Here is a 24,840-nt window from a genome sequence, read left to right on the forward strand (position 1 = left end):
AAATCTACCCTCTTTCAATCCCAGAGACACAGGCCATAAATGAATACATCGAGGAAGCTCTTAAGCAAGGATTCATCCAACCACCCACTTCAAGCTTCTTCTTCGTGACAAAAAAGGATGGAGACTTAAGGTTGTGCATCGATTACAGAGCCTTCAAAGAAAAAAACAGTCAAGTACCGTTATCCTCTGCCCCCATCCAATCTGCCCTGTAACAACTGAGAGGTGCTTGCGTCTTCTCCAAGCTGGACCTGCACAGTGCCTACAACTTGATCTGTACTCGTAAGGGCGATGAGTGGAAGACAGCCTTCATCACAACCTCTGGGCACTATGAATACCGGGCCATGCCGTACGGGCAAGCTAACTCACCTTCAGGCTTCCAAGGCTTCATGAACAAGGTATTCTGAGACATGAGTAAAAGATTTGTCATCATCTACATTGATGATATCCTGATCAACTCCCGTAACCTGGATGAACATCACCATCATATTGTGCATGTCCTTTAACGCCTTAGAGATCACCAACTCTACCTCAAGCTGGAGAAGTGCATTTTTCACCACCCATTCATCCACTTCCTGGGTAACATCATTGACGGATGTGGTATCCAAATGGACCAGGGGAAGATAGATGTGGTAAAGAACTGGCCTCAGCCCCCTTTCATTAAGGAGCTGCAATGTTTTCTGGGGTTCGCTTACTTTTATGGGAAGTTCATCGTCAACTTCAGCCTAATTGCTACGCCCATCACATCAGTACTCCGTAAACGGCCCAAGTCTCCTTCCTGGAGTTCATCTGCCAAAAGCCTTCACCCAGTTGAAAGAAGCCTTCTTCGTGTGTCCGATCCAATGGTCTCTTAATTACCAGATCACAGCTGCTACCAGAGAAGAGCCTGCTCCGCCGGTTGGTCCTGAGGGGCAGACTTACTTTCCATCTAACCCGCGTGTAACCCTCATTGACTCAGTTTCCAGGATCTGGGTATATAGGTAACCAGCAAACCCTCTCGCTCCTCCGTGAACGCTAGTGGTGGCCAAGTGTGTCCCAGGATGTCCAATGCTTAGTTCGAGGATGTCCTAGCTGTGACATCTCCAAAACACAAAGGAACCTACTGGAAGGCAAGCTCCATACCCATTCCTCACCATCCATGGTCTCACATGGGAATAGATTTTGTCACTGACCTACCTCCATCCGATGAAAACACCTGCATCCTGGTAGCTGTCGACTGCTTCTCCAAAGCCTACAAACTTATCCCATTCAAAGGCTTACCCACTTCCATGGAAACCGCCGAGGCCCTTTTTCATAACGTCTTTCGTAACTTTGGGTTACGAAAATACATTGTGTCGGATGGAGGCTCACAATTCACCTCTCATGTCTGAAAAGCCTTCTTTTATCTTCTTGTAGTTTCTGTGAGCTTGTCTTCTGGCTATCAGCCCCAAACCAACAGCCAAACGCTGAGAGCTGAGAGAGACATTTAGATGAATATGTAATATGTGCTGCACATTTTCCTCTCATTAACAAAATAAACATATAACAGAGGTGAGAAAACAGCAGTTAAGAAAGCATCTGATCATAGCGATGTGAATATGACTGCACAAGCCCTGCAATTCACCGGCATTGTGTCAGCAGATGATAAATTTAAAATTACACTGTTATGTTAGTTTGATTTTAAAGTATATATTTGAGACTATAGACTATATAGATCTGGCTATGTGAGACTAGTTTTAATTAATCCCTTTTCTTTGCACGGCACATTGACATTCAAGAACAGAATCCCAGCTAGAAATTTTTTGTTCTAAAAATGTTCTGAGAACATTACCATGCAGTGTTCTAATAATGTTTTCAGCGGGTAGTTTTATTTTGATTCCCAGAATGTTCTCCTAAAAGCTAGGATAACATTCTCTAAAAACATTCTAAATATGTTTAATGCTAACATTGTTAGAACATTATTCGCTAATGTTCTTATAACATTTTCAGCGGGTAGTTTTCTTTTTGTTCCCAGAATGTTCTCTTAAACGTTTTAATAACATTCTTTAAAAACATTCTAAATATGTTTAATGCTAACATTGTTAGAACATTATTCGCTAATGTTCTTATAACATTTTCAGCGGGTAGTTTTCTTTTTGTTCCCAGAATGTTCTCTTAAAAGTTCTAATAACATTCTTTTAAAACATTCTAAATATGTTTAATGCTAACATTGTTGGAATATTATTCCCTAATGTTCTTATAACATTTTCAGCGGGTAGTTTTATTTTTGTTCCAAGAATGTTCTTAAAAGATCGGATAACATTCTCTAAAAACATTCTAAAAATGTTTAATGCTAACATTGTTAGAACATTATTCCCTAATGTTCTTATAACATTTTTAGCGGGTAGTTTTATTTTTGTTCCCAGAATGTTCTCTTAAAAGATGGCATAACATTCTCTAAGAACACTCTAAAAATGTTTTGTGATGACCTTCTAAAAAGGTTTAATCATAACATTTTTCGAACATTACATCCCCTAACATTCTTATAAAGTTTTTAGCGGGAAGTTTTATTTTTGTTCCCAAAATGTTCTCTTAAACAAAAAAAATGCTTAGCTAATAGCTATAACATTGTTAAAACATACAATTTTATTAATCTCAAAACTAAAACATCAGAATCTAACAGGTTTATAAATGGCATCCACATAAATCATTAGAAGTTCTGCGTACAGTAAATGCCCAACATTAAATGAAGAAATCAGTAAAGTCCAATGTGCAATCATGCGTCTTGACTGCAGTGTTTGCTCAGAGCGCTCATCATCAGTCTTTGCTAGTCTTGGTTCTTGCAGAAGAATAATACAGTCATCTGTATTAATATGTGTTCTACTGTTCTCTCTTCTAGTTGTCCAGCTGCTCTCCCAGTTAGCAGCAGTGAACTCTATTATCTGTGTGCATGGTAGGGTTTTTCCTCATAGCCTATAAAAGAAGATCATGCAACAGTGTAAACAGAAAGAATACAAATACATACATATTAAGATCACAAGCAATATTGACATTGAAAACTTTCAAAATTAGCCAGCCTAATTAGTAATCAGAAATTATGTAAAGACTAATTTATTGAAAGTATAAATATGATACCTTATGAGTATCTTTTTTGTTTCTGTAATTTAAAACATATACTTAATCCATATTAATAACACAACTAGAGGCTAAATTATGTGAACAAACGTTGATGTTGGCTTGAGAAGCCTGAACCTCGAACCAGGACTGGAACTCAGGTCGCGGTGAGCACAGCTCCAGCATGGCACAGCGCTGCCCACGAGGCTATTGCTCTGACTTAACAGCGCTTATATTGTCTATGGATCGTTACATTTCTTACAGATTTCTGCTTGTTTTAAATCAGATACAGATAAAGTAACACTGCATTTGAATGTATTGGCGATAGAACTATTTCTAGAGTGAATTAATCATACCTGTAAGTGCAGCATCTCTTTGCTATTAGTGAAGCTGTACGTTTTAGTTACTTCAAAAGCAGAAAGAAATATATGCTAAGCTAGTTATTTTAAAGCTAGTTATTTTAGTCAATAAAGTTTTAAATATGGATATTTTTCTTACACAAACGCATCGCTTCGCTTTAGTGCTGGGCGGTTTGACCAAAAATTTATATCACGTTTTTTTTTCAAAATGATGCCGGTTTTCCGGTTTATGACATTTTTTTTTTCTCATGCATAATCAGGTGTTCAAAGCATTTTCTACTGGTTGAGAGAGGAATTACTGCAGTAAATTGACTTAGGATGGTCTATTTTACTGTAATTAGTGAATATTGTAGAATATAATAGCGCCCAGTATAACCTAAAATTGTTATTTCTTAACGTTCTAACAACGTTCTTGTAACCAGGAAATAACGTTAATACAACGTTTATATAACGGGAGAATTGAACGTTCTTATAATGTTTTGAATAAAGTTCTTATAATAACCAAGAAATAACGTTAATACAACGTCTAAAAAACTGGACGTTTTGAATGTTCCTATAACATTCAGAAATAACGTTTTTATAACTTAATGGGAACGTTATGAAAACGTTCTTATAACCTAAAATTGTCAGCTGGGGAAGAGGAGAGATTCGCAATTGCACTGAACACGTTTTAAGTGCAGGATTCTCTGAGCGAGTCCAGAGAAAATAGACCTATTCTAAAGCCTCGTACACACCGGGACGAATATCGGCTTGCGTTATTCGTCAGCGTTTTTCAACGCGTTTTTTGTGTTCACACCCAAGCGATTTTCGCTGACGATGAGCCGAGTGAACATGGAAATTTATTCCCTGACATTAGATGGCGCTTAATGTAAAACAGAAATACCCCGGTCCACAAAGTGCTTCTGACACACGCTTGTCACTCAGAAGAAGAGAGCAAGTTTGTCGCGTTTGTCATATAGTTCTTTATTCTCGTTGGTGTCTCTTTATAAAGACACCAACAAGACCAGCAGCTCTACATTCATCTGGCCTTGCATCTTCCTCGTCTTATTTCTTCCCGGCAGAGTGTAGTCAGAGAATGTCTAATAATTCTAATAATAATAATGTCTAATAAGAGAATGTCCGTAGACGGGCTTTGGTCATTAGACATTCTCTGCTTTGGTGTAGTAGACGCTGTATATCTTCTTCGCCATTACGTATGTGTGCTCGGCAAGACCGTTTTGTGTTTGAGCGCCCCCAAGTTGTGTTTTACTGTAACTTCAGAAGCTCCAGACACGTGAGCAAAAGCGCCAATCTCATTGGTCGGATAGTTTTTGACGCGGCGCGTCAAACCAAAAAAACGAACCCGAGGCGTTTTAAAAAAAATGACGCTTTTACGCGTGGCGTTTTACGCGTCGGTGTGCACACTCACATTGGCGCCCATTGTTTAGTCACGAGGCGTTAAACGCTGCCGAATATCGCACACGAAATTCGTCCCGGTGTGAACAGGCCTTTACGTGAGCAGCGTGTATCTGAGAGCGCGGCACATTATATTCCGCGCGTGAGCAGAGAGATTCGCGCTCACGCATTATATTAATGTACTTTCGCGCTACAATAATGCGCTCTCGACATTTGACAGGAAAATAACGCCATAGTTCTGCAGCATCCATCTTCCCTGTAACGTAACACCAGAGCACTGCTGTTTACTCTCGCCTCGCAGTCGCTGCTTAGAAGTGCAACATTGTAAAGGGTCCGTCTGAAACAGTGTCGCGTGGCGTAATGTCGTTCCGAACGTTGTGTAATTAAATACATCGGTATGGCGGTATATTAAAAATTAATATCATAACAAAAATATACACCGGTTTTCGGTATGAACCGGTATACCGCCCAGCACTACTTCGCTTCAAAAGGCCTTTATAACTCCGCCAGAGCCGTGTGGATTATTTTTATCATGGATGGATGCACTTTTATAGACTTAAACAGAAACGGCCATTCACTGCCATTATAAAGCTCGGAAGAGCCAGGACATTTTTTAATATAACTCTGATTGTATTTGTCTGAAAGAAGAATGTCATATGCACCAAGGATGACTTGAGGGTGAGTAAATCATGGGCTAATTCTCATTTTTGGATGTCTTTTGGATGAGATCATTTATGGTCTGTGTTAGGTGCTTTTAGCACTAAAGCTCTAGGAGTTAAGAGTTGAAAATTTTTGTCTCAGAAAAATAATAATAATAATAATATTTAGTTCAAATAGGTTAACAATATGTTGGCTTTCTTAAACCAACATAATTATTTCCTAACATTTGAACAAGATTACTATAATCTGTATTATAATATAAAGGTAATTCTGTGGAGATTTACAACAAGTTACAAAACCACCTACCAGTTACAAGGCTCTTTAGCTCCCATATCCATTCACCTCTGCAGGTTTATGTTTGACAGATTGTGTCCTTTACATTGACCATCAGCCCCAGAGTAATTACCTGAAATATTTTAAAACATGGTCTGTCAACATACAACGATATTACAAGCACATACAATATTTGCTAGAAACACAAAAGACTGAAAACGTTTTAGACTGAATGCTTTTTTTGAATGCTGAATGCCTCTTTATGAATTACTGAAATATTATTAACTTTTACTTTCAAAAGACAATAAGATTAACACTTTTAAGTTGCAAAAATAGAGTATTCATATACACAGAACACAATATTATAGTAGGCTACCTTTGTTGTAAATGGAGACTTTATTGCGTCATCGGTTTTATATTCATCTTCAAACAGGCAGTTTGGAGTCTGGATTAAAACATATCTAGCTGTTATTCAAAAGTAACATATACTCAGATTTAATGCGACTGTCATACAATTCTAAGAAAGTAAAATCTAACACTGAAAGACATATATCAAGGATAAGAGAAAGCTATATGTAAACTGAAAAATACACACAAAAAAAAAACTTACAGTTGTGAAAGAGCTCTTCCGTTGACCAGGAGTTCTGTTGTTTGGCAATTTGTCAATTTAGACAACGGGCATTTTGCGCCGATTTCTTCAACAAAAACGTTACTTTCTTTGCGCTGTTTGTCGATTTCAAATGTTCTTACGTCATGAGAAAATCACGCTGTGATTGGTAGTTTTAAACGTCGATCCACAGTGACCCCCAATCAGCTTCTCGTCTCTTCTAAACACATTTCGCGCAACAGTTCAAACAGTTCAGAGTAATATCCTCAAAACACTTTACAAATGCTGTTTTGATAATCTCCTCTTTTAATATGGAACATTATGCCAATATTTTATAGGTTAAAATAATTCTACAATCTGTTACCTAAACAGCTTCCCTAAAACATCCTCAAAATGTTAGTTATAATGTTCTTGCTTTGTTAACACTTCACATTACAAGAACGTTTTATAAAAAAACACTCCGTCATCTCAGGCCTCAATGATATCCTCAAAACATTTTGCGAACGTTGATATGATAATGTTCCTCCTCTGTTATTATGGAACATTGTGCCAATGTTTTATTTTGAACATTGTATTATCTGTTATCTCAAAAACATTCGCAAAACATCCTCAAAATTTTACATTTAAAACGTTCTTGCTTTGCTAACACGTCACATTACAAGAACGTTTTATAAAAACACTCCGTCATCTCAGGCCTCAATGATATCCTCAAAACATTTAGCGAACGTTGATATAATAATGTTCCTCTCCTATTATTATGGAACATTGTGCCAATGTTTTATTGAGAACATTGTCTTATCTGTTATCTCAACAACATTCCCAAAACATCCTGAAAATGTTACAGTTATAATGTTCTTGCTTTGTTAACACGTCACATTACAAGAACGTTTTATAAAAACACTCCGTCATCTCAGGCCTCAATGATATCCTCAAAACATTTTACGAACGTTGATATGATAATGTTCCTCTCCTGTTATTATGGAACATTGTGCCAATGTTTTATTGTGAACATTGTATTATCTGTTATCTCAACAACATTCCCAAAACATCCTCAAAATGTTACATTTAAAACGTTCTTGCTTTGCTAACACATCACATTACAAGAACGTTTTATAAAAAACACTGTCATCTCAGGCCTCAATGATATCCTCAAAACATTTTGCGAACGTTGATATGATAATGTTCCTCTCCTATTATTATGGAACATTGTGCCAATGTTTTATTGAGAACATTGTCTTATCTGTTATCTCAACAACATTCCCAAAACATCCTCAAAATGTTACAGTTAAAACGTTATATCTTAGTTTACATTTAACCTTATAGGAACATTATTTGAAATGATAAAACATCCATAAAACATTCTTAGAACATTACATTCAAATGTTTTCTTTAAAACATTAACCAAACTTGTAGGGAATGTTAGCCAAAGTTCTGAGAACGTTCCCTGCTAGCTGGGATGGCTCTTTTGGCATTATCCTGACGATTGTATGAGCTTAAAGAATGGAAAAGAGGCTCTCTGCTCTCAGTGTGCATGTAAATGTCACATCCTTTAGATTTTCCCGGCAAAAACGGCCTGAGTCTTTCACATAAAAATCAGTCTCGAGGCTTTCATAGACAATCTAGGAAGTCGAGGAAGAATTTTATTAAATAAATTCTTACATATAGCCCTTAAAGTTAATCTTTAATAACACCAATAATAATACATTTAACACTAATTTTTGTGTTTTATTTTTAACTTATATTGACCAAACAGAGTATAATAATAATAAATATTGGCTTTTTATTGTTGATTGGCCATAACTTGAAAATAATTGTCTGTATCAGTTAAACATCTGTGTATGCCTTTTTTTTGTGCCAGTTTAATTGTGGTACCATCTCTTTCAGACAACCTTGCCCCTGAAAGCACATTGTGACAAGCAGGTTGCGATATGCCGAAATTCAGGGCTGGTCCGAGAGCAGTGAGAACAGAACAATTGCTAATAAGTGCCACCTGCACGCCATACCGGCCTTGTATCTCACAGATGAGTTTTGGGAGGATAAAGGAGGAGTGACGACAGTGAAGGATGAGAGAAGACCAGGCCGAGACATTTAGGTTGTGATTTTATTATGTTTTATGCTGCAGTCACCCGTGAGGGGCTGCCGCTTTACTTTCGTTTTGTGTTTGTTTATTTTGATATTACAGTTTTGAGAAATGTTTTTTGGTTCCCGCCTCCTCCTCCCCTTATTAACTAACCTTGAACTACACAAATAACAACAAAAACTGTGGTCGGCCACTTTCCATGTTAATCAAGTGGCCTTTTCCTGTCCAAGCTGGCAATGATTTCCAGACTGTTTGCCGCAGGTCGAACCAAGTGACCTACTCAAGAAGCAAATCACAAATTTTCGTCTAACAGGAGCAATGATGTCATCTTTCTGTGTGTGAGACTGTGTGTTATTGAGTCGAACGCATAACATTCCTCGGCGTGGCCTCGGCATGTTGTGGAAATCTTGTACACATGTACACACACTTGGGCACACAGACACAAACAAATCACACCGCAAACAGATACAAGAAGACAGCAGCCTGCCAAACTGCCATGCCAGTACACACATTCAGTGAAAGAGAGAAAGAGAGAGAGAGAAAGAGATAGAAAGGATTGTAGGGAGGGAGAAGGAAATACATTAGTGTCTAAGGGAAATTCCTGGTGCCCTGGAGAGCTGCAGATCTTAAAACAAACCGTAATGACACACACATAGTGCTTTTAAAGAACTCAATTTAAACACACACATAGATCAAAGCCTGAGGATGAGCAGAACAAGGGAATATGTATATCTTGTACTACATACAGAGCCACTCTAATGGATAGATACAAAAGTACACGGCGCGCTGATGGAAATTAGTAGATGCTTCTGGTGGGTGGGGACGGCTTTGTGTAGGTAACAAGAAATTCATCAGCTGAAAACACACATGCATGCATTTCCAATTTGAAATCATTAATATTTAATTTTTTTGGACAAGGCATCTATCAATAACAGTCACCCAAGGGCATGCACACCAATCTGACACACTCTTGAGAGATGTCTCGTGTGCTACATCGGAGCAGAACCTGTTCAGCCCAATAACTAATGCTGAGTGAGCAAGTCACAGACAATGTCAAATGTCCTCTAAACATTAGTGTACTAGTCACTCACAAAAGAGAAAGATTGTTAAACACATCTGTCTTACTGACAGTCTATGCCCAATGGGGCTCCTCCAGGAGTAGGCATATGGGTGATATGCCGAAAGCGATCAGTCTTGGTTACCCGTATGGATTTATTCGCTTTGAATCTTGGGATCACAAAGTTCGATGGGGCTGTGATGCGTTGTGAATTTTGACCTTGCGATGACATCAACAGGGGATTTTGAGGTCAAAAGAAGGTGTAAAATAAAAGTGAGTTTGATTTTAAGAATGAATTACCAAATTCTTAAAAGACTGAAAAAGACAGCTAAAAAGTTAAAGCTGTGGTTAATTTTACAATGGACAAGTGGTGACCCAACTCGTACAAAAGTAAACACAAATGCCAAAAAACATGGACATTTAATAATATTTAACATGAACTGCATTTTCATCTAAATATCATAAAGCTTGTTCAATATAAAATGTTTAACATGACACAATGCTATAGGAAAATAACAGCCTGTCATGTTAATATTTTAGCATATTATTAAACAATGGAAATAAAAAGCTAAAAAAAAACATGGAAATGAATTAATATTACCATGAACTGAATTTGCACTAAAGAATTCAAAATATTTGACAGAAATACAACAACAGATATTGGAAATGTTTCCTCCTACTTTTTAAAATATATGGCTACGTAATATTTGTTCCTATATTGTGTTTATACAGTGAGTTGCATTTTATTTTTTTACTAACACAACCCAAAACAGGAACATACCCGATTTTGGGTCACAACCTACCAGTTGAGAACCAGTGAATTAAAGCCAATAAAGGCCATGAGAGGGAATTTAGTTAAGATTCTGTTATTTGTTCAAGTGAGGAATTTAAATTAAGCAAGTCAATAGCGAGCAAAAGTGAGATCTAAGAAAGCCAAGGTTGCACATTCTTACAAAACTCATTTCCCAAGTTGTTGCGATGTGAAATTCAAAGTCAAGAGAGAAGAATGTATTCTTTTTGAAGTGTTCCTGGTGCCACCTGCATGCTATATAGAACTAACATAGTAATGGCAACACAATTCCTCAGCATTGTAAAATCAAGTCAATGGCAAACTAAAGCAAACTAAGAGCAAACTAGAGCTTTGGCTCTAACTCGATCCTAAGCATAATCATCTGCCGACTTTTTACACCAACCATCCATTCCGCAATGAACTAGTTTGACTATAAATCATCACTATTAACTCATTCACTACCAGCATTTTATTTTTAAGTTGACAGCCAGTGCCAGAATTTTTTATCATATTCACAAAACTTTCATGGTCCCCAGAATATTTTGTTGTATGAATATTAAAAGGAAGAACAGAGGTTCATTTTTTTATTAGCACTTGAATGAGGGCAAGTTTAATAAAAATAAAAAAAAACATTTCAAATAAAAAGCTGAATTGCAGGAATAACTTGTCAATGGTGGGTAAGTGTTGTGTCATTTATGAAGGAAAAACTTGTCTTGAGTAAAGACTTGTTAAGAGTTAAGATCTTGAGTAAATATATTGCTCAAACTTACGATTATAGGTTCTTTAAAAACTTTAAACCTAAGCAATCAACTGTGCAAATATGCATAACTCGCATTTGAGCTATAGCAATGAATGATACCTCAAATTGCGCAGTTTGTTGAGGGGAGGCGTGCTATTACTTTTCTAAGTGATCAAATGTGCGATTTCTACCTCGTTAATGATAAAACTGTGAAAAAATACATTTGATTTATATTTGAAGGAAGTAACTTGAATTACCTTGGACTACCATGGTATGCCATTGATACTTATTGTAAGGCCAGTGCCAGACATATTTCTCTCCTTCCCTCTTTACCCTTCCATCTCATCATCACTTTCTGTTAGACGAAGAGCTATTGAGGGAATAGGTAAATGTGAAAAAGAAGTACAGGCAGCAGGGGAACCCTCGTTGTTGTGGATGATGAGGGGGCGACTGAATGCTGATAGCTCTGGTGGTTCACAAATCAGAGGAACGGGAGACAATGACGGGTTTATCGACCCAACAAAAGGCCTCTTCACCGGGGTTACGAAGGCTGGGAACCACTGGCAGATGGGAGCCGGGGGGCCCAGGTAAGGCCAGGTATCATGTCGGCTCAGAGAAGAGCTTTTTAAAGCTACATTAGCATGCATTGCTAGTGCTGAATTAGAGGGGGTGATAAGAGAGTTTTAGGAAGTGCATGGTAACATGATAAGACACTAATGCTTAGAAGGTATGGAGAGATTTCAGCAGTAGATACAGTTGATGGGAATAAGACACACTAAGGGCGCAATTATGTGCACAAAACATGCATGCATACATAAAGCAACAAGAATGGAAACACAGACTATACACACACACACACACGCACGCACGCACGCACACACACACACACACACACACACACACACACACACACACACACACACACACACACACACACACACACACACACACACACACACACACACACACACACACACACACAATCCACTGACCTTGGAGTCACAATGTAACTCCAAACAGATTGTTTATCAAATTAGACCAGGGGTTTTCAAACTGGAGTTAGGGGCTTTGTGGGACAAAAAATAAATAAATAAAAAATACATGCATATAGTTTTGTCAAAAATACATTTATAAATTTACATCATTCATAGTATATACTGTATGGCTCAAGTTTCTCCTTCAACTTGAGTCTATGGGATCTCCTCTCCTCAAAAGGTGGCACAATTTAAGATACAATTTTTGTCAGTAGCAAAAAACAATGCAGGACGAGTTAAATACCAAAGTTTAATACCAAATCAATGTGGAAACTCAAAAACTTTGGTCCTCTTGTGAAAAATCCCTTTCCTAAAATAAAAAGACAACGATATGTTTTCATGCATAAAGACCATTTTATACTGTAATTACTATAAAATTGATGCAGATAATCTGAGGAAAATTAAATTTGCAATCCAGAAAAATTGTTCGGTAATATCTAGAAGATACCTTAAAAATATCTCACTTGGTTGCAAACTTTGGTATTTTAGACTATATCAATTTAGTCCAGAAACCCAGTTAAAAAAAAAAAAGGACACAGTTTAGTTTAGGGTCCAATTCTCACTATTAACTAGCTATTAACTACGACTTTGGCCTCAATAAACTCCTAATTATTGCTTATTAATAGTTAGTAAGGTGATTGCTAAGTTTAGGTATTGGGTAGCAACTGGGATGGATTAAGGGATGTAGAATATGGTCATACAGAATGAAGCATAAATATGTGCTTTATGTACTAATAAATAGCCAATAGCAACATGCATGCTAATAAGCAACTAAATAGTGAGCACTGGACCCAAAACTAAAGTGTAAAAAAACCCCAAAAAACCCTGTGCTAATTAATCCTTTACACTGAAATGTGACTCACAAATTCACAGAAACACACTGAAACACATGCATACACACGCAATCCTGCACATACAGTCAAAACAGCTATTAGTGCTTTGACTGACATGGAGAGGTCTGGAAGTTTCTCCGGTGAGTGTGTGTATGTGTGTGTGGATGAGGGTGTGCACATGGGCGGGTGATAGACGCACTTCAAAGAGAGCCAGGATCACATCAACAGCTGGGCTGAGTGTGTTCTCAGAGAGCCTCGACTGCCCACCCACCTGGCTATAGCCGTCACCACACACGCACACCCATATCACAGACATACAGATGAACAGGGACACAGATGCTCACTTACACACATTATGACTCGGAATAGAAATGGAAGTTGTGGATTGTCATTACCAAAGAGGTTTGCTTTTAGCCACAGGCTAGTGATTTTCTCTCGCTCGCTCTTACACACTTGCATGCTGGTAATCTCCCTCTCCCGCAGGCCAACATGATGAGGCTCTTTGATGCGAGATACAAACAGATGAACTAGAGATGTAAATCTCTGTCAGAGGATCTCTCTCTCTCTCTCTCTCTCTCTCTCTCTCTCTCTCTCTCTCTCTCTCTCTTTCTCTCTCTCTCTCTCTCTCTCTCTCTCTCTCTCTCTCTCTCTCTCACACACACACACACACACACACACACACACACACACACACACACACACACACACACACACACACACACACACACACACACACACACACACACACACACACACACACGTAGTGTTTCCATGTTTTATGGCGACTTTCCATAGACATAATGATTTTTATACTGTACAAACTGTATATTCTATTCCCTTACACTAACCCTACCCCTAAACCTACCCATCACAGAAAACTTTCTGCATTTTTACATTTTCAAAAAACATCACTCAGTATGATTTATAAGCTGTTTTCCTCATGGGGACCAAAAAATGTCCCCACACGAACAAGGATTTCAGATATTGCCATCCTTATGGGGACATTTTGTCCCCATAATGTAGGGTTTACCAGGCCACACACACACACACACACACACACACACACACACACACACACACACACACACACACACACACACACACACACACACACACACACACACACACACACACACACACACACACACACACACACACACACACACACTGAAATGGAGCTCAGTGCTGCCACGCTGTGGGTTCAAGTGGGAATAGTAGATTGTGGTTATAAACCAAGGTACTTCACAATACCTGGAGAAAGCTGTCTATTAGCGTTAATACGTCGGGTCAGAGGTCACTCTTCCGCCGGAACTAGACTTTTATCGGAAGCCAGTGATTATAGTTTATAAAGTTATAAATATGGACATTTTTCTTACAAAAACACATCGCTTCACTTTATTAAGGCCACAAGGCCTTTATTAAGCCACTGGAGCCATATGGATTACTTTTATGATGGATAAATGCGCTTTTTGGGCTTCAAAATCTTGTCACCTTGTCATATGTTTGTGTTTCTGGTCTGTTGTGAGCACATGACTGTCTTGTTATTTCTTGTGCCATGTGCTCTCCTGTCTATTGTCTAACCCCGCCCATCTTGTTATCAGATTATTGGTTAATTTGTCCCACCTGTCCTGCTCGTTACCCTCCTTTGTTTGTTCCCCTATTTAGCCTACCTGTGTTTGTAGTCCTGTGCTGGTTCGTTGCCAATGTTTCCTGTTTTGTTCTGTTATCTGTTTTTGCCTGAAACCTCTCTTGTTTTACCCCACGGGGTTGTTTTGTTTATAGCTTGTTTTATTTTGTATTATTTAATAAACCTCATCTCATCCTGCTCTTGTATCCTCGACTCCGTTCAACCGTTCCGTGACAAATCTAAGGTACCATTGACTCCCATTATAAAGCTTGGAAGAGCCAGAATATGTTTTATATAACTGATTGTGTTTGGCTGAAAGAAAAGATATACACATATGGCTTGGGGGTGAGTACATTATGGGAAAATTTTCCTTTTTGGGTAAACTAACCCTTTAAAAACAGCCCTTCTGTGTGTGACGAGGTTGTTAACCAAAGGTATTTGCTTCTGTTAAAGCTGTCAGCCTGCATTATTTCATCTTATTTTTTAAATAATCGTGTTTAAGAGAAATTTGTGGTGAATTTTGTATTGTAAAACATTATTACAATTTAAATGAATTGTTTACCTTTTTTACACATTGTAAAATTGAATAGAATTTTTATTTTATATCCAAATTTTCTGAAGAGGCACGATCGCTTTAATTTACACTTTTATTCACATTTAAACATTGATCAGTGGACATAAACCGAAGCTTAACCAAACCTCATTGGTTCTCGCGGAAGCTCAAACGCATAACACACGAGAATAAACCTCATTGGTTCTTGCAGAAGCTCAAAAGTGCTGCATAACACAGAATGAACCTCTTTGGTTCTCTCACGTCAAGCAAAAATGTTTGAGCTTCAGTTAACCACAACTGATGTGTTCGCTAAATAATGTTTATATGTAAATAAAAGCCTAAATTAAATCTGTTCATCATAAAAAGTGACCGTGTCTCTTCAGAAAATGTGGACTAAACCACTCAATTCATATAGATTAGTTTTATGAACTTTTTGAAGTGACTAAAAACACGAAAATATCTTCATTTGTGTTCTGAAGAGGAATGAAAGTCTTAAGGGTTTGGAACGATATAAGGGTGAGTAGTAAATGACAGAATTTTTAATTTTGGGCTAACTATCCCTTTAATCCAGTCTTCAGTGCCACACGATCCTTCAGAAATCATTCTTATTAAGAAACATTTTTTTTATTACTATCAATATTGAAAACAGTCTTGCAGAATTAAATTTGTGTGGAAATGCCAATCATTTTTTAAAAAAATATTCTTTGTTAAATATGCATCCTTCCTGAATAAAAGTATTAATTTCTTTAAAAAAAAGTCTTACTGACCGAAAACTTTTGAATGGTACTGTAAAATATCAATGTAATGCAATTCAGTTTTATACAATGATTAATGGGGTTGCCAGCTCCATCGCTCTAAGCAAGTGGTCGTTGGCCTGATAAAGATTACACTATCAACTAGCAGCAAACAATACTTAATTTATATTAAAACACTATTTATTAAAACCAAGTAATTTCTAGCCTCCTGAGACAAGAAAGCCCCTAGTATAAACACACTAGCTGAGTGCACTAACAGTGTGTGTGTGCAGATCATGGCATGTGCATTAGTAAAACCTTTTGAGCGTCAGTGCGTTAGTATATCTGTGTCTATATTGATCAGGCTGGATCAATGCCAGTGATTTCCAATGAGGCGTCCTGTGAGCGTTTGTAAGTGTGTGCGTGAGAGTGTGTACATGTGAGACAGAAGATGGGAGCCTGGAACTCTTCAGGAACAAATCTGAAGAAAGACATCTGCTGATCCACTGCAGTATTTCACAGTGTGAAAACAGCCTAATTCTTATTCCTAATTCACTTGCACTTGCTTGCATTCACATACACATTCTGGCCGTTACTCCAGCTGCTGCAACTCATGCTCCTGATGTCACATACATTTCCTGCTGTGTAAGGTGTAAATTCCTCCATTCCACTTCATTTTGCTATCTTTCCTCAGATGCTCAATTCGAGTTATCAGTTCAGCTGTAGATGTCATTGCTGGTTGGCTGATGATACCACAAGAACATATACCTGAAAATATGGGACAAAAATATTTTTGTAAAACATAAAAAATGTTTTTTATATTAGAAATGCCAAACAACAGGTCAAAATGATTACTATAACATGTAATATAATGCTTTTAAAAATATATTAAATTACAATATAAATTCATATGTTGCTTTTTAAAAGGATTGGCTTTGAATTATCATCAATGGCAATGTTCTTTTAGTTTATTATCATTATCATTTATATACCATTACAGTATTTTTAAACATTAAATGTAACTTTTTTCATATTTTCAGTTTTCATTTACATTTAGTTTACTTTTTATGATTTGTAATTCTTTTCTCTTTTTTTTGTATGTCTATTTAGTTTTAATTTGTCAATTGTAGTAATTTAACAAACTTATTTTATACCAGTAGTTCCAATGGCAATTTTTTGTTAAGATTTCCATATATTATTTGTATTTACACTTTATTAAAGGTTTTATAACAGCAACGATCAATTGAGCAAGATTTGTTTTGACTCCAGAATGGAGTACTTACTGGACCATGCTAACCTTTACCTCTTGGTTCAAACCAATCCAGTCATCTTAGATCCACTTTATTTTGCAACGTGGAAGTAAAAAAGTATTTTCTTTAAATGTGTGACACTTCTGACTCATTAATCACTTAGGTAAATAACTAAGGATATCAAAGTAAATCTATTTGCACTACAAACTATACTTTTATGTTCCCCAGAATAAATGAAGTCACATAATTTTAAGATTTAGTTGAACTAATTATCTAAAGTCAGCATGAAACGGAAGTCACAATAGTCTTTTCTTACCTTGTGATGTACTGTGTATCTGACTGAAATGGCTTCTTGAACAAGAAAAAAAGTAGGGTGTGACTTGATTTTGTCCATCGGGAATTGATTGGATGGTTGTGGTTTGCTATTGTTGTGATCTCATGTGAGTGACAGGTTGTCTGATTAAAAATGACGTAGGCACACGAATAAAAATATTTTATAAATTATAATAATAATGACGTACACTGATAATTTATGATAAACCTGCAATATTCCATAATGTTTTGATTTCATGGTGACTTTAACCCAGCCATTCATTTCCTCTTCAGCAGACCTTGACTCCTCATTCGCCTCCTGTGAACACGTACCTCTGCAAACCCTCGCAGACATTTCCTGTTCCTACCCAGCATATTGTACAGTAAGGTCTGATTTACTGGGTGGGCCAGGAGACTCCCGCCCTTGATATATCCCTCAGGAGCAGTTATTGTCCTAGCCTGAGCACTGGGCTGCAGTGAGGCCCCTCATTGAGCCTGGGAACACGGACAAGATGCGTGATAGCTCACAAGAACAGCTCTGACCTCCAATGGGTGGCATATGGCTGTCAGAGGAGGTGCCTGTGTATTGGATTTGTTTTATTGTCTTGAGGTCAAGCGATAGAAATAAATTAGGCAGGGAAGGACGCAGTGAGAGAATGACAGAATGAGGAGCGTGACATCATTAGATAACAGTTATGATGATTCGGGACATTGGATAAAGGACTGAGGGAGACAGAGGAAGAATAAGGGAGAAAAATACCATGCAATTGATTTAAACAAATTAATCTAATTAAAGGGATCAAAAATGAAAATTTGAAGAAAAAAAAAGATAAAAATTACTCAACACAATGTCATTCCTGAATACAGCTATACATGAAGAAAAGATATTTCTTCATTAGAATTCACAATTGGCAGCACATATTAAAATTCTGACAGGACACCAAAAAGCAATATCATTTTGTCTAAATAAATTTAAAACAAACTAAAATTAATTATGTTAAATGCCAGAAGTAAATCACAACATTATAGTGTCCAGTATGAAGAATGAATACTCATGAGATTTGCTATGTTTTTATGTTGTTAGTGATTAATTGTAAAAATATAGAAAGTAAGCATACATAAATATTCAGTACCAACCAATAAATTAACCAATATGCATTTCAACCCGCCCTTCGTTCTCTTCTTCATTCCCTTGCATCAGTCTTGTTTCATATCCTCTTTAAAAAATCTATTTAAACAGAACAGCACTACAAAAAATTATAAATACAGGTAAGTACACGTCCGTGTACTCCTTGATTTTTTTTCCCAATATTATCTTACCATTTTCAAGTAATTGTAATAAAACTACAAATTGACACAAACTTAAATTTGTCGATATGGTTTACGTAAAAAAAGTTTTAAAGAAAAAGTTTTATTCACAGTATTTCAATAATAGATAGCAAAAAATACGATACAAAAAATTCAGAGGTACAACACCTTTAAAAGTAAGATAATGATGACCACACCATCTGTCAGAGATGAATCTTTCTGTCTGTACTGCCCTTGCCTGTCTTACTCCATTATGAAGATTAATGCCTTTACCTTTTCCAGCTCTGCACAGTTTGGTCTTTCATACTGAGAAAAAAAGACACTTTGCTTTGGTTTGTGTGTGTTCATGTTAGAGAGTTTTTGTATATTGCAAGTAAGTTGAGAACAGGGCAGACACCTTTCTAAAACAGGCCATTGTTCTGCACTTCCTGTCAATTACTGAACAGTAAATGAGGAGGGAAAGACCTAATACCCATGTCCTTCTACTCTCTCATTCCTCCCATTTCACACTCCAACCACTCCTTTCCGTGACCCATGATGCCTCATTACATCTCAGTAATATGGTTTCCTGCCCAGGAATTTGATATGTTGCCATAGACATGCACTCTGTGACAGGTTTGGAGATAATGAGAGCCATGTTCAGATGTTGAACATTTGATTTGTTCCTGTTGGAGGAGATATAGTCGCACTGTTAGCATATTTGTTTTACAAGACAGCATACATATGTCATATTATAAGTTATTTAGTGTGTGTATATATATATACATATATATATATATATATATATATATATATATACATTATATATATATATATATATATATATATATATATATATAATGAATGTATGTAATTACATTTGTAATAACACTGTTGACCAGTCCCTTACATCTTAACCCACCCTTAAACTTACCCATACCACCACACCTGACCCTAACCTTACCCGTATCACACCTCAATAGCAGCACAAGTGTTTTACAATACAACATCAACATCATACTTTGTACTTATTTTTTGATGTAAGTACATAGTACTTAAAGCCACTTATATAAAGTGGGACCATAATAATTTTTATAACAAAGTTGATGAAATAGCCAATACAAAAATGATCCACATATTACAAAAAAAAAGGTTATTTGGAAGGACTTTGTTGCCATCTGGTGGTTTGATAAAAATAAATTGCAGTCCTAGTAATGAATGCAGCGCAGGATGAAGGAAAATAAATCTGCTGCCTATGAATGGATTGTAAAGCAAGAAACAGTCACGTTTAGACACATCTGCCACTGGATCTGCCCTTTTAGGAGGCTGTGGGCTGTGCAAATTTCTGAAGCTTGAAACAACCATAAACAGTAATTATGTCATTACATCAACAGAGGGCAGCATTGTACCTCCAAAAAGCACACACACACACACACACACACACACACACACACACACACACACACACACACACACACACACACACACACACACACACACACACACACACACACACACACACAAAAAAAAAAATCAATATCTTTGGGGGCACTCTCCTTAGACGTAAAGGTTTTTATACTGTATAAATGGTATATTCTCTCCCTTTACACTAACCCTACCCCTAAACCTACCCCTCACAGAAAACTTTCTGCTATAGATTTTCAAAAAAGATAATCCTGTATGATTTATAAGCGTGTTTGACCAAAAAAATGTCCCCACAAGGTCACACTTTACTGGTATTACAGTTTTTTACAGTCGCTAGGACACATTTCTCAATACTTAGATCACTTTTTCAAAACTCTTCACACAGTTCTCCAAACCAACTTTCAGCTCGGCACAGCAGTTCATTTCACTTTCAAAATGCACTAAAACTACCAAATCACTTCATACATGTCTCAAATCAACATATTCTTCCATCACACTAGCAAAGGTTGACAGACAACAAACACACTTTGTCACCCACAAAACATGTCTCAAATCAACATATTCTTCCATCACACTAGCAAAGGTTGACAGACAACAAACACACTTTGTCACCCACAAAACAATGACCTAAAAAACACTAACAACAGGTAACATTATACAATGTTTTCTTCTGTAAAACAAGCACACCTCTCTACTGTTTAGAATTCACTCCAATATATTTTACTGGAATGAATCAGACATGATGCAGTATGCTTCAATATATTTTGTCTTTTTTGTTTTTGTTTTTTGCACAGACTAATTACAAAATACAAGAATTTGTACACACCATTCAGCGATACAGATACAATAGGAATCAGCTGTGGTTGGTCCAATTGTCCAATTGTTTTTATAGCATTTCATTTTTAGATTCAAAATATATTTCATTACAATATTACTGTAGAAATGTAACAAATTGCTGTCATATTCAGTTTTGTATTATGTTATTGTTTTAAATATAAGTTTAACAGTTTTGAAAACAGTATGTAAGCATGTGCAAATTGGCCTGTAAGTACACAGAGTTTTGGTGGTGGTTGTGTCGAAGTGAGAAAATAATGTAATTTGAAAGATGTAGTCATTGAATGCATTTTGTGCCAAAGCAATGATAAATGATCCACAGTTTAGCCCACATATACTTCTGTTGTGCTCACTGTGTGAAGAGTTTTGAAAAAGTGACCTAAGTATTGAGAAATGTGTCCTAGTGACTGTAAAAAACTGTAATAAAGGGGGACATTTTGGCAAAATTTAAAACATAAACATTTAACCAATTCCCACATTACCACAACAGATGCAATTCCCACAATCACCCACATTTTGGGAAAAATAAAATAAAATAATTCATGTGTAAAATTGTGTTTGCATACTTTTTCAACCGTTTTGAGGCAGATCTCAGAAGACTATACAGCATTAAATGCTTCTTCAAGAGTCAATGACTTCTATACTGCATGGGCATTCACATTTCCATCTGAAGTTTGGGGTAGGGGGCACTTTCAACCCCAATGCAATATTAATGCCCACTCTATACGTGTGCCGCCTGCCAACACACCCATAATGCATCAGTGTTACTCAGTGTTACCCGACTCAGCACTTTTATGCGGCAACCTCATCACCTGACATGATGAAGGTTGTCTCGCACCCTTAAGGGGTCACATCATCTGCCAGGGTCACAGGGCTTTTTTAATACCTTACTACGTGCACCTGGCTTTCCTGTAATGAAAGGTGTTGTCAGGCTACACAATTTTACTTTGAGCAAGATCCCGCCTGTGGAAAAAGCTGAACTGAAGCCTTTGTGATATTAAAATTGGAATTTTATTGGATATAAATAGGATTTGACAAATTATACTTGCTATAGGATTTTTTTCTAATGAAAAATAAAGAAAAACATCCAAAGGCAAACAACACATGCATTACACAAGGGGATACAGTGAAGATAACCTGAATATTGATTTTATTTTATTTTAAACTATTATGAATCATAATAACAATAGGTATAAAGTTAAATCATTTTTATTTTATTAAATGTTTTAGTAAGAAAGGATCTTCTGTGAAACAGTTATGGACTAAACAGTATCATGATTTTTCATGGCCAATTCCGATTGGCGATTTTTTTGCAATCAAATTGGCTGATTCCAATACTGATTGCTGATTTTGTTTCTTTAAGCAAATTAATTTGTTGTTTATTTGCTCTATTACAGGTCAAACCAGCCTTAAAAAATATCTGTAGCCATTTGAAATTAGAGGCAACCACTGCATTTTATTCACAATCCAAACATAGATGCTACATACATTTAACGTGCAGTTGTTTTTTATTTAAATTAGATTGTATAATTTTAAGATTTAAAGGAAAAACATAATGGTCTGACTTAAGCTTTGTGGAATCATACCACATAAATCATTCCTGCACAAAACAAAAATAGCAAATGGCCTGAATGAAAATGCAAATTCACTCTCTGACAGTAGGTGGCGCATATGGAACAGCAGTGGATAGCGTTTCCCTGGTTCCTGCTCTACACAAAGCAGGGGTTAGGGTGTGGGAAGCAGGGTCAGGACCCCCAGGTGGCATAGTCCACGGCGAGACTGGCGTAGGAAAGTTCGGAGGAAGAGTCCACAAAGGATCAGATCACCACAAGGCCAGCTGTGGAGGAGATGACCATGACGAAGCTGATGGAGGGAGGAGACAGGGTGAAGTCTCGGTAGTGGTTCAGGGCAGAACAAAGGGGAATTGTCTGACTGAGGCCAAGCCAGGAGAGATGGAGACCCAGGCGGATCCGAAGGGGCGAAGACCCGGGATGACACCACTGGTCTGGAGGGCCAAGGCGAAGCCGTAGGGTTGATGAACATGGGTGGACTCGGGCGCTCGGAAGGCTGAAGCCGACACGGTGGAAGTGAGGACGAAGGAGGAGCCGGAGGTAAGGAGGAGCTCAATGGAGCCTAAAGGCCCTTTCACACTGGACGTGTCACGAAAAAACGAAACGAAAATACGAATAGTTTGCGTGGGAATAGTTCACGTCAAAACCCTTCACATCAGCCGCAACGCAAATTTGCGATGTTTATAGCTTCAACATTCCAAAACTTTTCCGCCGACAGTTGAGAAAACATGGACACTTCATCATCATCATCATCCAGTGAAGATGAGGTTTTCATTTTATTTAAAAGACAGAAAAGAAGGTTTTGGGTGCACCCAATCTTAAAGAACAGAGAGTCTGAAAGGGAGTATGCTAACCTTGTACAGGAGCTAAAACTTTATCATGGCCGGTTCCGAACTTACTTTCGGATGTCTGTGGGACAATTTGAGGAGCTTCTTCAGACAGTGGCACCGCCTCTGACGAGACAAACCACAAACTTCAGGGAACCAATCGATCCAGAGCAGCGTCGTGCAGTCTGCTTAAGGTGAGCTGTCCTCTTAAAATCATCAGGAGCTACGTTTACATGTTTATATTTTGTCAAACAAAACGGGGAGTTGCCGACACACACGCAATCAGAAGATCCGTCATTGTTGCTGTGACGTCACTTTTGTTTCCCTGTATGTGATTGGCTGAAGCCTTTTCTGTCACCGCAAAAGTAAAAAAAAAAAAATCGACATAGAAGCGAAAAAAATTAAAGTCGTTTTTTCGTCACAGCAGATTTGCGTTCGGTGTGGAAGCACTCATTACACAAACAGCTGATCAAAAAATTAAACCATTGCGCGAATTATCCGTGCGTCAAAATCGCGTCCAGTGTGAAAGGACCTTAAGGGTGGTAGGGATGAGGCGGAGACTTGGAAGTCTGTGGTGAAACCAGGGTGATTCCTGAGCCTGAGGGATGACAAACCATGGTGGAGCCAAGGTGCAGTAAAGGTGGAGCCGATGGGTCGACAGGCCGAGGTAGACTCATGGGCTCAGAGGCCCGAAATAGAGCCAGGGAATCCGAGCACCTCGGCCGAGCTGAGCACGGGAGGTCCGAGATACACAGGACCAGCACAGGAGGAAGGGCCAGGGAACTGTTAGGAACCAGAGTCCAAAAGGCTGGATGGGACAAGCTGAGCAAGAGGGAGTTTGAGGCTGGGCACATGGGTGGGAGTCATTTCCAGGGTGTGTAGATCAACGAGTTCCATCTCTGGGCCCACTGGACTGGGGACTCCAGGACTTGGGACCACCGGACTTGAATCAAGGGGCTCTGAGATCTTCCTCCTTTTCAACCCCAGGTGGAAAGTAGTTGTCTCGAGGCTTGCTTTGGTATGTGCATTCAGCCCTGCCAAGAAGAATGCACAGAGGGAGTTCTCCGGGTAGTGAACCATGCATGCCAGTTCTAAGTCCCCCCATGCCCCCTGCGTGAGGAAGAGGACTTTTGGTAGATCCATATGTTGGTATGTTCTTCTGTCATGGCTAGTTAAGTCAATGCGAGACAAGGATTTGGCTGAAGAACATGGCTGACCGACTTATACAATGACAAGAACAGACAGAGGAGTGAACTGAGGGGTTTATAAATACACTGAACAACAATAAGATAACAAGGGACAGGTCGGACTAATTAATTAACCAATCAGCAACTAATGCAACTTAGGAAACTGGGACAACACACAAGTAAAGAAACTCAACTCAAAGTAGCAAAACACAGATTATGTATGACAGATGAAAAATGAACATAAGTTAATCTCAGCATTTACTAATATATTTTTAAGACCAGAGTTGTATCTGTTAAAATGTGTTACTACACTGTAAACTAACATGGACATGGAGTT

The 24,840-nt window shown here is 37.8% G+C and overlaps 1 long non-coding RNA gene across 1 annotated transcript; it reads right to left on the reverse strand.

Annotated features, from left to right (window-relative positions):
* Nucleotides 1-2,828: 2,828 nt before the first annotated feature.
* On the reverse strand, nt 2,829-6,462 carry LOC143714011 (uncharacterized). Its single transcript, XR_013195378.1, has 4 exons — nt 6,367-6,462; nt 6,133-6,201; nt 5,790-5,889; nt 2,829-2,928 (listed from the first exon to the last, which is right to left on the reverse strand). It is a non-coding gene; the product is annotated as an uncharacterized LOC143714011 (long non-coding RNA).
* Nucleotides 6,463-24,840: the final 18,378 nt, after the last annotated feature.

Source organism: Siphateles boraxobius, unplaced genomic scaffold (assembly GCF_051911475.1).
Source record: "Siphateles boraxobius isolate OS27281-9 unplaced genomic scaffold, OSU_SipBor_1 53, whole genome shotgun sequence".
Taxonomy (NCBI): Eukaryota; Metazoa; Chordata; class Actinopteri; order Cypriniformes; family Leuciscidae; genus Siphateles; species Siphateles boraxobius.